Genomic DNA, 16,403 nt, shown 5'->3' on the forward strand with positions numbered 1-16,403 from the left:
ACATTGTTCAAAGCACTTTTACTGAGGTACAAGGTTTTCTAGCAAAAGCGTGGCTTACAGATTTGTTAAACATTATATCGTTAATTTCTATTTTTTTCTGGGGAAAAAAAAAAAGCTTCCAACCATTTCTGGACTGTTTCTGAATGTCTTCTCTGCTGTTTTACATAAAAATATGAGAGGAATTTTACCATTTTCGCCCAGCTTTCACCCCATTTTTCATAATTCTAACAGTTCTGTTATTTTGTAAGAAAAGAAACAGAAACCTGGATGTTTAATATTTAACAATGCCTTATTGTCTCATTGCTCTTGGAAAAGGGAATGGAAGAGGAAAAACCTCCCATGCAGCTATAAACAAAGCAGAAGGAAGTGAGTTCACTATCCACGGGAAAGCACAGCTCTCCCATGAAGGAGATTTTTATTTCATTTGAGGGAAATGCACCACTGCTCCATTATGAGCGCTTCTTTCCATTAGGCTGCAATAATGAAAGTCTTGTCAGGAAACCCCAAATATGCCCTTTACATACCCTGTGCACCTTGGTAGTATTTCTGATGAAGCTAGTGATGAAAAAGGCTCGTAGTTTACAAACGTCGAAGTCAATGGTAAAATTCTTATTGAATTCAGCGATGCAAACTTAGACTTGCTAGGGAGAAAGAAATACTGTATTCTTCCTTTCCAGAGGTGTCACTTTTAGTGTGTGCTCAAATCCCACCCCTGCTCTTCAGAGCACCCTCCTCCCTCATCCAGCCTCGGGTATCCCTTTACCTTGTCCTCATCTTCGACCTGCCTCTGGGCATTATAATGACCTAGACACCCTTGGTCATAGGCATCAGCTAGCCACTGGAGGTCAGGGTTGTTACCACTAAATATAGTTTAAAAAAAAAAAAAAAGTGAGTTAAAGCTTTTGAGGAAATTAAAGGGACGGCATAAAAATAACACCAATGTTTTAATAAAATGAGAGAGAAATAGAGACAGAACAAAACAAATCAACCAGATAAAAGCTTCTTCTAGAGTCAGGCTGAACCAAAAGACCATTGGAGAATGGGGTCAAAATGGTTAAAAAAAAAAAAGTCTGCAAGCTCAGTGATCTTTTTGAGAACAGCAGAAAAATGGCAAACAGCTAAATAAAGTACAGAGTTATGGTCATGGCTACATAATGCAGAAATGAGTCATATCCTCAGTTTTAGAGCCTTAAGTGAGTAAGAGGAGTGTGTGTAACACAGCACAGCATGAGCTTTCTTGGGGATACCTGCAACATCTGGCTCAGCATGACTAGAGAAAGGGTCTGTGGTAGCTTATTTAATGTCTCAGGTTTGATAAAGCACACATAAAACTGAGAATCCTAATTTTATTCCCTTTCTTCAGTGCTCGAGGGCTCTCTGTGCTGTACTCCATTTTCAGGTCACCACTTGTCTAATGCTCGAGGCGGAAGAGCTGGCCCCAAACCCACTGAAATAAGTCATTCTCTGGAGCACCCAGGTAAAGCAGCATGTTGTGCCAGGGGAGGCACAGCGTGCCAGGCAGCAGAAGGGGCTGCTCGGATGCAGCTGCCACGTACGAGGCATTGCAGCCAGCACAGGTCACGCATTTCCCTTTGCAGGGGGGGAAATTGTTAGTGACATCTCCACGGAGACCAGCACCAGAAATACAGGTGCAAGAAGTTTAAATTTTGTACTCAGAATGTGAAAGACCTGAATGGCAGCGCTTGTTAGTGTTTGTAGTATTAGAGACCTTATACTGAAGAAAAATCCCTTGAGACTCACTCCTGGAGCACCGAAGAGGTCAGTTCCCACTTACATGGATTATATTGTGGGTAGGACAAGGTGGAGAACTTGCATTCACAGAGGAACCTTAAAAAGAAGAAAGAAAGACTATATGACAAATATATAGAGAGAAACATCAGATTAAACACCGATTTGGCAACAAGAATTTCTTTTCCTGCTCTGCAAGGAACTCTAGAAAAAGGAAAGAAATATTACTAATAAAATCAGAAAAGATACAAAATAGTCTTTTCTTTCTCGTATACTTAGTTTATTTTGTTCCTGTATTTAGCTGCTCTGGCAGTTTATAATTTCAACATCAGGAAAATGTGAGAGTATTTGAGTAAAGTGATATGCTGAAGTCAAGAGGCTTCCTGCCAGCAGAGAAGAACTGAGGGCTGCTTGTTTAAAGGATGCTCTGAGGTGGTTCAGCTTAACCTGGTGCTTATCCCACAGCGAAGTTCAAATTTGACTCCAAGCAAATTTGTCCTTGCAGTTTTCTCAGCCTGAGGATTTCCACAGCTGCTGTAGCTGCCCGACCAATGTACAGAGCGGATTTGTGCCCATGGCCTTGTAGGGAAGGGAGCAATGGGCCAGTCTGGGGGGCTGTACAGACACCCTCGTGAAAGCCAGCATGTCAACAGCCCGTGATAACGCCGCATCAACCCATGGCAGATATTCCCTCTCTGAAAGCTCCTCCAAGAGGAGGTAAGTGATGTCACTTATGGGGCAGAACTAAAGGTAGTATGAGGACATGGGAGCTCCCAGACAAGCTCCTTTTACACTGAGTTTTGGTTTTGGAGAAGATGCTGCCCTTCAGACACACATTTTCTCCTTTGGACAGTATTCAACATCTCAGTCCCATTGCTTAAGGCCCACGGTAAGGTAGTGATTATATCTTCTGTCATGAGAAAATGTTCGGGTCACAGTTGACTTCTTCAAGGTCATATCCTTATTATTCAAGCCAAATGGGAAATGTTAATAAAGTGATTCCCTGGCCCTTCACTTCCTGAGAAAATGCAAATTTATCAGAACAAACACTTGATTTAATTATTTATTTATTTAATTTTCACACTGAAGATTCTCAGTATGTCAAAATATTCTGTTTCCCATCCAGGAGGAGAAAAGAAAGCGTTGATATCTCAAAAATTTGGGTTGAGTTGGGTTTTGTGGTGATACAAACATGCAGAAGGAATATGGCCAACCGGCCATGTCTAGAAGTGTGAGAAACAGTACTGACCGCAGGGAATGACCCTGCAGTGCTTTGGTTGGAGTGACTCAGCACTACTGACTGTCAAGAACTGACCCTGAGCAGGTTGGCCGAGCCTTGCGACTGCTGCTGCGCTCGTTCGGCCACACCAGCTGTGTCACCGATGGTTTCCCCAGCCATAAGCCAGAGGAAGCAGGCAGACAATAGCTGCAGTGGTAGGAAGCTTTCCAGCCTCACCCCTGCTTCCTCCCTGCAGGAGGGGTATTACCTGCCTGTCTGCTCCTCTCCGCCAGCTTCACCTTCCTGCAGTTCTCCGGCTGGGACAGAGGGAGCTGTCTTCAGAGTCCTGCAGAAATGAGATTGTTCTCAAGTTATGTTTTTGCCAGTGCACTGTTGCAAGCTCTGTAGAAACTGAGGCAGCATTAATAGCTCTACTTTTGCCATATGAAAGAAGAAGGACATTCGGCTCTAATACACCAGCAAAAGTTAAAGCAGTTTCTGCGTTCTCTGTTACACTATGCATCAACGAGAATGTGGTAAAGTGCTTTTTTGTACTGCTTAGCATCTGACATTTCAGCACATCTTGTAACTGCGCATGGGGAGAGCACGATGTTGCTATATTTGTACTTGCAGACTTGGAACGAGAATAATATCTGGAGAGATGTGATGTGCACATTGAATGTTTTCCAGCGGGCTGAGGAAATCCAGCACAATGAAGTGTGAGCTGCCTTGAAACTTCAGGTTGCTAATGGAGGGAGGCAGAGCACATATCATTTTTGAAATGGAACTGAAATTGTAGAAACTTGTGCCTGTTTCTCCAAACCCTGCTTAACTGTGGGATCACACATACCATAGTAAAACACTGAAATAACGGTAGATGCTTTATTTTATTTCATTTTATTTTATTTTTTCTGAGTTACCCTCAAAATATGTTGTTCCTTAATTTTGTCTCCTAGGATGTCAGTGGTGGAGACGGGACCTCTCTCTAGTCATTTCGGGAGGGAGTTGTTGCTATTACAAGAGCTATCCTTAGGCAAGCCAAGCTTTTCCTGCTGAGGCCTGGAGGGGCTGTGATGCAGCACCACTTTGCTGCAGTCACCTTACTTCACAGCAGCACAGTCTCCCCCCATACTTCTGTCCCAACTGTTTTCTGTCAGATCCCTTCTTGCCTATTAGTGAGGTCTCTGGAATCACCACAAGCTTGTAGTCAGCAAAGCTACTCCTGTTGTAAGTGTCAGGGCCCTGAGGGCACTAATAGGCCCTAATTAGCCTGATCAGCTTTACCTGGAGTCTCCACCCCAGCCTGTGGACCCAGGAACCCAGTTCAGCTCCTTATGGGGTCTTCAGTCCCTGCCTGAGCCCCACGATGTGAGTGCTCATCTCTAGCTCAGCCCCAAATGTGCTTGGCCATGGATCCTGCTGATCTGGACCCCAACTGATGTGGTGATGCCCCAGCTTGGCCTCTGACCTGCTTTGTTGCTGTGGATGTGCCTCACAGACTGCCACGGGGACTGGTACGTTGGTAACGTAGTGAGGAAGCAGCTGCCTTTTGATATGGGAGGTGGGCCCAACATCTAACCTCACCATCCTCCTGAGGAGGAAGCAAGTTATGTCTGGAAGCAAAGAAATTCCCTCATGTGAGGTGCAGGAGTTCCTTCCAGGCAGCTTTGTGCTGGGAAGGTCAGTGTGTCTTAGCAGGTGGAGATAAACTGCAGAGAAAAATGGTAAAACTCTCCTGTCTGCTTTCCACTGCTTTTCAATATTTATTCTTAATTAGCTTATTTGAAAGTTGTTTCTCCCTTCTAGGTTCCTTTCTTTGCTGTTCTCTGGGTTCTGCTTTGTCTCTTTTTAAGAGTAACATCATTTCCCAGGTCTCCTTTGCTTCTTCATTCACCTGTGCTTTGCTGGTAGTATTTCTTGTTTCCAGCAGAGGATGCTAAGGCTGCTCTTAAAGCTAGCAGGGCTCCAAGGCAGCGTGAGGGTGGCTTGCTTTCTCTCCTTCCAGAAGGCACTTGGACTCACGCATTTCAGATAAGCCCCTAGCTCTCAGGGGCTTTCTGCCCCAGCTCAAAGCTGCTGCCCAGGCTGCCAGGGGAGGTGTCCCCTTCCTCCTGGCGTCCGGCCCCGTTCCCTGCCCTCCCGCACAGCCGCCTGGGCTGCGGGCTCAGAGGGGACTGCAAGTGGGGCCACGAGAGGTCATAGCATGGGTAGGTGAAAACACAGACACCTGGGATGTTCCTGGAGCCAGGATATTGGAAGGACTTCTAATATGTCTGTTAGGGTGGTGGGTTTTTGGTGTTTGTTGAGGAGCGGTTGGGAAGATTCTTGCTGAGCTTGTTTCATGGTGTCAGACGCTTGTTTTCTCCCCCTGCCATGAGGAATTCCTTTCTCTGCAGGCCTGGAGCTCTAGCCCTGAGCAGTGGCTCACAGCTCGCACACTAACAACAGGCCCGTTGGCAGAGCAGAGCCTCAGGCTGCTGGTGGCTGCCTGCAGACGGTCCCCCAGCTGCTGACTCCTGCAGTCCCTGCGTTGGGCCCATGTGGGAGTTACAGAGCGCCCTTTGGAGGCACGGGGGGGGCTGTGACATGGCTGCTCCCGGTGGAACCAGCTACCGCCTTTCCTGCTGCTGTGGGCAGCTTTTCGGGCGCCTTCATCCCAGGGTGCTGAGCTGCCCGGTGCTGCGAACCTGGGCCCTGTCAGGCAGTACCGCACTGTGCCTGTGTTTCTGGCAGCGAAGGGGGATCTGCTGCTGCCATCTTCTCTGGGCCTAAGAGAGGCCTAAGGCTCCTCTGACAAATGGGTCTGCTTCCAGACCTGGCAGAGCATGCTTTCTGTCATGTTTTGCTGTCGTCTTGCCGTTTAGGCTGGAGCATTTCACTAAGTGATTCCATGTCAAAACCTCTGCCTTGGCCGTGCAAAAGAATAAAGAGCTTCACGTGCTCAGTTATCCACGCTGTTCTCCTTCTGCTTGTGAAACTGTGGCTGTGCCAAAGGACCTTTGGGAAGTTTTCTCTGAAACTGACAAACACCGGTGCTGTGTAACTGAATGCGATGCTGTGGAGGTGAGGGCAGCGCTCGCTGAGGCGTTACCGTGAGGGGTTTCTGCTGCCCCTCGGGCTGAGGGCACGCCGAGCTCCGCCGGCGGGGCCGGGCCCCGCGCCCCGGTACCCGCAGAGCCGAGGCTCGGGCCCTGCGTTGGCTCCTTCACCCCGCGGGGCCCGGCTGCGGCCGCCAGGGGGCACCGCGGGCCTGGCGCGGAGGCCCCGCCGCCGAGGGGCTGCCGAGGCCCTGCTGGGCCCCCGCCGGGGGTGGCGGCGGCGGGGCCGGGCCGGGAGCGGCGCTGCGGGGCGCTGCTCGTGGGGGCCGGGGGCTCCGCTGCCGGCTGCGCAGGGCTGGCGCTTCGGCTGGTGCTCGGTCAGAGAGACGGGGTGTTGGCGTGTGGTGGTCGTGAGCGACATCCTCGTCCCGTGGCAGTAGTGCTGCCTGCTGGAGTCCTCAGCCCTGCTGGCCTGTGTGCCGGGGGGGTTAGCAGCCTCCTTCGCAAATACCCAGCCGAGAGGTTACTGCCCTTGCCCCAGGTGGAATCGGACCGGCTTATAAAAATACATCTGGTCCCTTTCGGACACAGCAGGCGTCTCGGCTCAGGTTAAATCTCATGGGAATGGGATCCACGGGTTAATAATATGCTGTAGGGAAAGTGATTTACCATTTAAAATATTTCCTTCAACATTGTGTTGAAGTCTTCTTACTCTTCTAATAATAGAAGAGGGTAACTAGTTAATGAATGCTTTTTATTTAAGTTTCCTTAAGCACACTTTCTATCTAGCCAGTACCAGTCTTGTCAACCTGTTTCCACAGGCAGGCCTGTGACATCTGTAAGGCTGTGCTGGGGTGTGTGAAGCTAGTGACAACACCCCCTGGTTCCTAGGAAGAACAATGATACTTCTGAACCCTTGTTGATGGTTTCTGAAGTCGTCATGCTTCAGCATCAACTCTGATGCCATTCAGTGGAAAAATGAAAAGGTGACTGACTTGGCCACGGCTCTGAGGATGACAGTCTTCCGAGGCCTTATTCAGTGGAAGGTCTGTGTCCCAGTGATGGTCTTTAAATCAGCAGTGTTTTTGTTAAGGACAGAGCCACAGGATTTTGGCCTCTACTTCAGGAAAACAGAGATGGCGAGGAAGGGCTGGGAGCAGGGCCTGCAGAGCCCAGCCCTTGTGCCTGTGAGGAAGCAGCACCCAGGAGCGTGGTGCTGCTGGTGGGTTGTGCTGCTGTCACTGCTTGGAGCTGACAGCAGGGACTCGAACGGTATGTTTAAGGTCAGTTTCACAATGCATTAAGCGTAACCAGGACTTGTGTTACTATCCACTCATGCTACTGTCTAGACTCACATTATATTATTGTGTGAAAACACACTTCCTTTCCTCAGATTTGAGTTTTCCACTCTTTTCATTTCCTTGCATAGCCTTGCGTTCAAACATGAAGACGAGAAAGAGAAAAGTTCCCATCTACTGCATCAATCCCGTTTATTCCAGGGTATGCTTATACCGAGTCTTCTCTTATTCACCTCTTTTCAGGACCTGAAAAGTTTCAGTCTTTCACTCTGAATTTTCACAGGCCCTGCATTACCAGCATCTTTGTCGAGAGGAAGGAGCCAACATGTTGAGGGCTGGTGTTTTATGCTGAAGCAGGCAGGGCTGTGGTCTCCCTCCCTTCCTAGTGCCACTTAGCTTGCCTACCGATTATTTCCACAAGCAGTAAGAGCAGCCATACAACTTCATGTAAGCTCAGCTGTGGCGTGTTCAAATTTCTCAGGTTCCTACAAAGATACTTTTTCATTGTTCCATACCTTCCACGTGTCTTCCTGGCATCTTTGATCGTAACTATGCATTCCCATGAAGGCTTACCTAAATTGTCTGCAGTAATACCCAGGTAGATTTTGTATTAGCATCATTAACTGTGAGCAGCAGTGTCTGAAAATGACCATACCTAATTACTGAAGTACAACTCTCTCTCAAAAAGCCCAGCCTGGATTTTCTTTATCTTATGTCCTGTAATTGAAATTTGGCTTGAAGTGTTTCTAGCTACAGCCAGTAAATAGAAACAAAACCCAATCCCTCAGCAATAACTTATTCACCCATTGTCCAGCAATGTCTCAAATGATTTATTTGATGACTGTTACTTGGCCATGTACAACATGGGGCAAGCAGTGGAAATGATGTTCATTAGGACAGATAGGAGCACTGATGAAAAAGCAGATTCAACTATTGCTGAATGATTTAGTGCATAGGAGACAACTATATACTGGAGACTGAAATGTATATTTCTGTAAGGATTAGGAGAATACATCACGATAAGTATCTTCAAACCAGCTGGCATACAGATATTGTTACCCTTATTTAAGGTTATCCCAACAGGCCAGCTCAGACTTTCCTGAAGTTGGCTTAGGTAATGACTGTTCCCCTCCCTCTCCCATGGATTTTTTCCAGAGAAAGTAGGGAACAGCTATCAGTGGGTTTCCAGTAGTGCCCTGAGCAGAGTGTACAGCCAGCACATATGAAAATAAGATAGCATTACTCCTTATAAGATGTAGCAAAATATGGCTTGTAGATATCACCACTATTTTTCCACTTATACAGAGCATTGGTCATAGGCCAATAGAAAAACCTGCCAACCAAAATGTTTTAAGAAAGGGAACACTGTTTGAAGCCTGGCAATAAATGTTTTTTTTTCCCTCTGAAATGTGTGCTGAACATAAATAAAGAAGACTCAGAAGAAACATCTAGTGAGGTTTAATATTTCGTAATCATGTAGATGAATTTGTAAAGGTTTTTCATGCTTTGTTGTTTAATAGATGAGGTATTTAATTAATCCTGTTCAGTTAAACAGTAACTAAACACTGAAAACAATAGATAATGTAGTGCAGTTGGATGAATTCACAAAAAAGCAGTAGTATAACACTAAAATGCAAATGCCATGAAATCTTTGGTTTAAAATTACGTTGCTGTTCTGCCACTTTCTTTGTTTCTTTACGGTACTGTTTTTGCTTGCCAACGAAAACATCGGATGACAATAGCCATGAATACGCAGAGGAGCTGTCTCCCAGGACGTGTAGCTGCAGCCTCTAAACCCAGCATTATGGCAGCAGTCAGAATCCACGTGGCCGATTGTTTTGCAGACATAATGGTGCTGTATTTATGTATCTCTAAACTTGTTTTTCAGGATCTGTGACTGCCTGTGTATCATGAAGCTTGCTGCTTAACAACAGAAATAAAGCACTCATCAGACAGAAGCGATGCGTCAGTGCAAAGTGGAATTCTCAGGACTAAAGTTTATGCGAGGCAACAACAAAATCCACTGTGCCATTCTCTTGGGCAACAAAGGTAATTTGTTATGCAACATAATGAGGACTTGTGTGTGACAGACGGCAGTGGCGTTCAGTTACAGGGCATTGGCATCAACAAGCACATGCAGTGCACAGATATAAGAGAATAGCTATACACAGAGAATTCAAAAGCTTTGATTGTTATTACTGTAATTTATTTTTTCTCCAACTTAAAACATGACAGAATAAACAAATAATTGGGACCAGTCCTGCAGTCCTTTATGGTCTGGGTAGGATCTTCATGGTTTCCTTTTGGATTGGTCTGTGTCTTAGACGTGACCATCGCCTTATGGGCCACCAGGTCAAAGCTCGCAAGTGCTATGCATTTTATGTGGCTCTGACATATTTAACAGGTCTTCTAACTGCCCACAGAAAGAGTACAAAGTGGGAAGTGAGATACCTTCATAATACTGTTTACCAATGCCCAGAAGTCCACAGAGTCCCACATGCTCCACTGCTCCTGTTGGCGTCTGTACTTCTAAAAGTCAGTTATCCTTCCTGCAGGGAGGCCGAGGCCATTCGCTTATTTTATAGATAATCTAGCAAGTGGGCTGCATGCGGAGCTGGGAACAGAACTATGGTTCTTAAAGCAGTGAGGTTCATCTGCTTTTCAAAACAAATCTACCTGCTGGTGTGATTGGGCCTCGTGTTTATGATGACTTAAGCTGCTTGCTGCCTCCAGAGCTGGGGTTAGACCCAAAGATCCTGTTTGCTGACATTCCAGTGCTGTCTCAGCAAACGCTTGTGTAACTCGCTGCCAGATTGTGTTCTCCTGGCCCACACTGAATGTTTCCCTTGTTGCTCAGCTGGAGGAGAGAGTCTGGGAGCAACCTCTTCCTGAGAGTTACAAGGGAGAGTTTGGGATCAAGCTTTACTGATCGGTTTACGCAGGGGAAATAAGAAATCAAGACTGTGCCATGCTGTGTGTATAGAGGAGGACTAAGCTGAAGCTGTGTTGGGAACCCTCGTCCTGGAAGTCTGTGGGATTGGTTTTGTCTCTCCAGTGTGCCTGTGACGTACCTTATTTGTGCAGTACTCTGGAGTAGTCATAATCATGCAAACAGTTTTATTCTGTGACTTCTGTGTTTAATCTGGAGGTAACATTTGTTTTCTCACTCAAACCACATAGTCAAGCCTGGCTGGCCAGACTACGTTAGTGGAAGCTGTTTCTGTAGAGAAGCTGAAGACTTCCATTCCCTTTTGGCTTGTGCCTTAAGCATCGCTATTCACGGCAGGATGTTGGAGTTCTTCTGACTGTGCCAGTGACTCAGCAAGGGCCTGATCTGTTTACCTGTGCTCAAACAGGAGTCTAATGACTGCTTAGTGCAGTTATGACAGCAGAACAGTTAAGGGTAAACCACAGAGTTAGCCATGACCTTGGCTAAGCTACCTCACTTCTCTGTGACTTGGATTTCATGGGAGCATTGTCGCTATGAACTTACTTTTTGGGGATTTATTCAAACAGGTTGAAACTGCTAAACAAAACGTGTGAAAGAGCTGCACTAAGTCAGTTATGGTGTAATGCTGGGCATGATGCTCAGGCCAAGGTTTTCAGACTGGTATCTCATTGAGAACAACTTTGCTTTTGGGTACCTAAACAGGCACCTGCACTTCATTTCCAGAGCTGCTGGGCACATGTCATTCATCAGTGCCTTCCTCTCATTATCAGGCACATGGCGTTGCCTGGACCTGTTTTTCCTGTGTGTCTTTTTTACAGCTCCGTGAACAATGGGGATCTGGTCCTGATGGAGATATTTTAGGAGCCACCATGATAGAAATGCTTTGATACAGTTTTTTCCTCTTTAATTTAAGCAAGGTTAATTTAATTACTAGCCTACATAATTAAGTCTAACCAAGTGAATATTACATCATAAGGAGCAATAAGATTCCATACTGTGAGGATAAGAGGCAAACAAACCAACCCTGCCTTTCATGCGGAAGATGCTATCTGGCATTTACATAGATATTGTATACGTAATTAAAGCCATCCTTAATGTGTAATGCTGTTATTAAAATCCTTGCTATTTTGTAGCAGTTGCTAGATCTTATAACGAACAAGTGGAAAAACATCCCAGGGAATATAGAAAGCATTACAGTGACTTTGCAGGCAATGACTGTGTTAAAGGAAACCCCACGAGCGTCCTTTTGTTTTTGCAGGGGGGAAAAATCCCACCTTGTTAGCATCTGTCAGGATGAGTGCCATTTTACATCACAAAACTGCTGATGGTGGAACAGCCTGGGCGCCGTGCACAGGAAGCTCACAGGTGAGTAAGCCGGCTGGCTCTTTCAGCAGCACAAGCACAGAGTGTTTTCAAATTCCCCGTGCTGCTTGACTGAGCCGCAGGGTCAGGGAGAGGTGAGCGGCTGCACTAGACAGCCCTGCATGAGCTGCCCTCCCAGAGGTACCGCGCTTGGCTGCGCAGCGTGGCAGAATTGTGCAGCAGTAGGCTGTCCTGTGTTGGACATGCCGGAGGGTTGTCTTTCTGCTTGAATGCAGCTACTTGCAAATGTTCTGCTGCTTAGTTCCTCTGCAGCCCTGTTTTCAGGACCCTGTCAAGGTCAAGGCTGTTAATGGCTGGGGCTCTGAGCGCACGTCTTCCTTTCAGCCTGCGAGGTCCGTGATACAGGGGTGATTATTTATGACGTGCGGTACCTAGTGCATCGGAACATCACTTTCCTCAGTACTTGCAACCTGCCTAGGAGCCACACAGCCCATGTGTCTCTCATGGCCCTGCTGCGTGTTTCCCAGGGTACCCAAGTGGGCAGCTGGGCTACCCTAGCCTTGGGGCTTGCACCCCAGCTCCTGTTCAGAGGGAGCAGCTTGAGCAGTTGATGCTGGGGGTTAAGGCCAGCTTCTAGGGCTTCCTTAAGCCAGCCCTTCCTTTTCGCATAGGCAGGAAGTGAGCACGTGCCTTCCAGCAGTGCCAGCGCCCAGAAACACTTTTGTCAACCTTGCTGACAGAGAGACCTTGAGGGTGGGTGCTATCCTGCATCTGTAACGGAGGATGCCTCCCCGCTACCTCAGCTACCCATGCTCTGTTCTGTGCGGTTTTATATTCTGTTTCCAGCACTGCTCAAGTTGGCTATAGCCAGATAAGGAAACAGCTCGGCAATGTTCAGTTGAATGAAGTGTTGCACATAGAACTGCACAGAACTCACACCATTTCCATGAGCAGCTTGCCAGGAAATGAATGAGTGCATCTGTGCAAAACCCACGTTCAGAAGGATTTTTACACATGAGGACAGATTTGGTACAGCTGCAGAAGGACGTGTGGAGTTGTATGTTCTAGGCATCTGCTTTACAGTCTTTGAAGTACTGTGTTAGGGACAGGCTCATCTGGGTCAGGATGGTGGAATTTGCTCCTTGGCAGGAAGCTTGCCATCTGATCGATCTGTGTAGGTGTTTTTCATGTTAATGATGTATCTGTAGACGATGTATCTGTAGTGCTTTTAAGTCAGTATTGCGTTCAGATAGCATCTAGATAAGCCTTTCCAAATTCAGGAAATGCCCATAGCAGGATTTGACTCTAATGGTTAGAGGAGCCATAAATTCGAAGATCTCCCTTTAACCTGCTTGCAGTAAGATTTGAGGGGCCTGCCCCAGGTGAATGCCATGGACAGGATGAGTGGGACTGTCAAGGACAGACCGTTGACCAACTCTGTAGTTACAATATTGTAATCTAAACGGGTCTTCAAGCAGGTGTGTTGGAGGTATTTACTAAGTGCTGGGGCTCCATAAGTGCCATTAGTAAGATGAAACTTTGAATTTGGCACTTTGGAAGTAATGGCAGGTCGGGTATCTAATGAAAAATTAAAGAATGAAATCAGCAGGAAGGGGGGAGCTCCCCCCAGAGCAATAACGTGCTCCCTGAAAGCAGCTGGCACCCTCTGCAGGGACAGCCAGCCTGCGTTCTTCTTGGCTCTTGCTCATTCCCTGGAGGCTGTGGCTTGGCTTAGTTTCGGTTTTGTTTGTTGTCAGCACAGGTCGATTTGAATGTGGTCCCAGTGAAAACAAAATCTGAGGATCTAGATCAAAGAGTTTCATTTGTGTTTTCATAAGTGGTCCTGCACATTGCCGACAGCAAATGGTTCCCTCCCAGCTGTCAGTCATGCCGAAGCCCAGCCTGACTTTCTCACTTCACTACAGAGCAAGAAGTGCTCACGAACCTGCTGCGTTAATACGGGCAAAGATCCCCTCACGCAAGGCAAACGTTTGGGAGTAACAGGCCCACTGGCCCTGCATTTCCCTGCCCAGGACACGTGGCTGCCAGGAGGGCCACGTGGCTCAGACCCCCTGCTCTGCCCACAGCTTGGCCTTGGCTCTCCCCACTGCCTGGGGGCTGCCGCTCTGCGAGCCTGCTGCCTTCTCTGCCCCCATGAAGGCAGAATGCCGAGCGCTCCCGAGCCCCGTGCAGGCAGTCACCCTGTGCTGGGGCAGTGGGGAGCTCTCGGTGCTGCTGCCAGGCACTGGTTGTAACACGTGGAGAGGGAGAGGGGGTGCTTGTGTTGGGTTTTCTTGCAGGATTCCAGGTCTTTGGAGCTATGTTCATAAAAGAAAACGTCAACCTTAAAAAAACACATGTAAGCAATCGACTTTTTTTGCCTCAATGGTTGCATGAAAAAAAAACTTTAAAAATGAGATGCAGCTGTAACCTAACAGACAGAAATTAACTAAAAATCTGTATGAAAATTCTTCCTTCCAAATTTGCATGATCTTTAAGCACTAGGTATTGACAACATCTCTTCAATGCCTAAATTCAAGAGCACGATACTGCTTTTTCCTTCAAGCAGTGTTATAACAACATTGTAACTGTACTTAATACTGTTACATGATGAGAATTAGGCAAGTGCAGACAAGCAAGAAACACTGAACAACACAGAGGCAATTCCTTGTCGATTTCAGAGGATCATCAGGACATTCTCATTCCTTATCAGGAAAATATGTAAATAGCTCCTGGGGCCTTGCTCAGATAATGAGGCAAGATCGATTTCAGTAAGCCGCCTTCCAGGAAAATTGCCCTCCTCAAGGTGTCTAATGAGAGTAAAAAGAAAAAGCAAGAAGAATAGAAGGCAGTGATAGATAGTGATGAGAATACAAAGGATACTTGGAACTGGTGAGGGAGAGGCATAGGATTGTCAGATCAGAAGAATACTAAATATGCTGATAACTGACAATGAGGCAAGAGGAAACTGTGGTCAGGAGCGTGTGAGTTACGCTGGGCAGATGAGCTGTCTGCAGCCTGAAAAAACCAGCTGTGCTAGTGGACATTCAAAGGTTTCTTCACAGCAAAGGCAAGAGGAAAAAAAAAAAAACACAACACAGCGAGTCAGACTTGTCTCCCAGCAGCCGAGTACTTATTTCCACCTTTCCAGGCCATGCTTTGGTGCCACAGCTGTGCTCTGTGCCTGCTGAACAGCCCCTACTAAGAGAGCACCGTCTGCACAGGGACGGAGGAGGGTAGCAGCAGGGAAGTCTTGTCCGTGTCCTGTAGGTGGAAATGGGAAGTCTGGATTAGGATCTGCCGTAGGAACATGTGGCTGAAAATGAGAGCCAGCAGCACCCTCACTGCTGATTGTACTCTGGCTTTAACCTGGCACATGAGTTCTCTTGGTATAGGTGAATTGTTCTGGTTCGTACAGGGGTGTTGAAAGAAAGCACTGTCCTTTCAAAGCATGGTTTAACCTACAGATACCATAAAAGGTGCTGGAAAAATGCTGCCAAAAGTCAGTCCTGGAGAGATATCTCAGTCAAAATCCATGAATTTTGCCATGGATATAAACTCAAAAGCACCAGAAGTCTCTGAGACAGACTGAAGTGCAAGACACTTCAAGAAGTCTGGAACAGAATTGTTTCTCCTAGTTGTTCCTTCCCAGCTGCTTGTAGGGTTTTCATCACAGCTGCTCTGGATTTATATAGCTGTTAGGATGGGTGTCTGTATTTAGATTATTAAACAACCACTTCCAGACACAGAAGTGATTGCTGGCTCATCGCTGCTGGAAGAAACCAGCAGGATATATTATTTTTCCCTTAAGAAGGCAGTTGTTAAGGAGAGGTCACGAATACATTGGGGAAAGCAGTAAAAAGCTCCGTTTTAGCCCAGATTAAGTCACTCATCCCGTTTGTCCTGCAGAAAAGAAGCTTGTAACCATGGAAAGGCCGGGGCGATGCAGAGTTCACAGTGAGCAGCAAAGGGCAGGTGGTGTCTCCTTGTGGCGTGGGTTTATACCGTGTAACACTTGACAGACCGCTGGCCTTATTCCCTCTGCAGCTCCAGCCGGGAGCTGCCTGGCCGGGGTGCCCCGGCACCCTTCTCCCCGTGGGAGGGCTGGGTGGTGCTGTGCTGATGCTGCCTCAGGGAGGGAAGCCTGTGCCCAGCAGAAATGGCAGGGAAGCCCCTGCCAGCTGGGCTCTGCTGGTGGGGAGGGAGCCTCTGCTCGTCGCAGGGGAGAGCTGTGGCGCTGAGGGTCTGCAAGGTGAGGCCGTGGCATGTCCCGAGCCCTCCCCAGAGGCTGGGCAAGGTGGGTCCTGGCGGAGGCGGCTCTGCCTGCCTTTGTGCCGTGGTGTCAGGCGCTCTGCCCCCATCACAGCCCTGTGTGACCCACACGGCTACAGGACAAGGCTCGGGGTTGCTAGTGTTCATTGCAAGCTGTTGCCCTTACCAAGCGCTAAAGGAATACCTGGCTTGAAAAATAGCCTTGTCACGTTTTTATCTTTTTTTTTCAACTTCATATAGCTGAAAATTCTCGTTACACGTTTCTGCAGGTTCTGAAGTCTGTAAGAGGCTGTTGTTAACTCAGCTCCCCTGCCGATGAGCACCCCTCTCGCTGCTTGTGCCAGCCCGTAAGCAGGAGCACGGGGCCGACCTTGCCCCGGGGGGCTGCCCAGGCCCTCTGCAGGGGCACGGTCAGAGGCGGGCTGTTCTTGGAGGCCCCCGCGGGAGGTGCGGGACGAGCAGCTTGGTGCCGAGGGGCCCGACGTGAGGTGAGAGATGCGCGGGGGGCAAACCCTGCCCGCCCGGCCGGCCCCGGGGCCGGAGGAGCCCTGCAG

The 16,403-nt window shown here is 47.7% G+C and overlaps 1 protein-coding gene across 3 annotated transcripts in view; it reads left to right on the top strand.

Annotated features, from left to right (window-relative positions):
* The first annotated feature begins 4,271 nt into the window (after positions 1-4,271).
* PIK3CB (phosphatidylinositol-4,5-bisphosphate 3-kinase catalytic subunit beta) overlaps positions 4,272-16,403 on the top strand; it is a 109,337-nt gene continuing 97,205 nt past the window's right edge. The window contains exons 1-3 of one of the 3 annotated variants that reach the window (XM_083849300.1): positions 4,272-4,482; positions 9,193-9,353; positions 11,513-11,619. The gene's annotated coding sequence lies outside the window, so the exon portion shown is untranslated. Of the gene's footprint in view, positions 4,483-9,192; positions 9,354-11,512; positions 11,620-15,573; positions 16,338-16,403 lie in introns of those variants that run through there. The other 2 variants (XM_083849303.1, XM_083849302.1) reach the window with 2 other exon arrangements.

Source organism: Anser anser (assembly GCF_964211835.1).
Source record: "Anser anser genome assembly, chromosome: 9".
NCBI classification, from domain to species: domain Eukaryota; kingdom Metazoa; phylum Chordata; class Aves; order Anseriformes; family Anatidae; genus Anser; species Anser anser.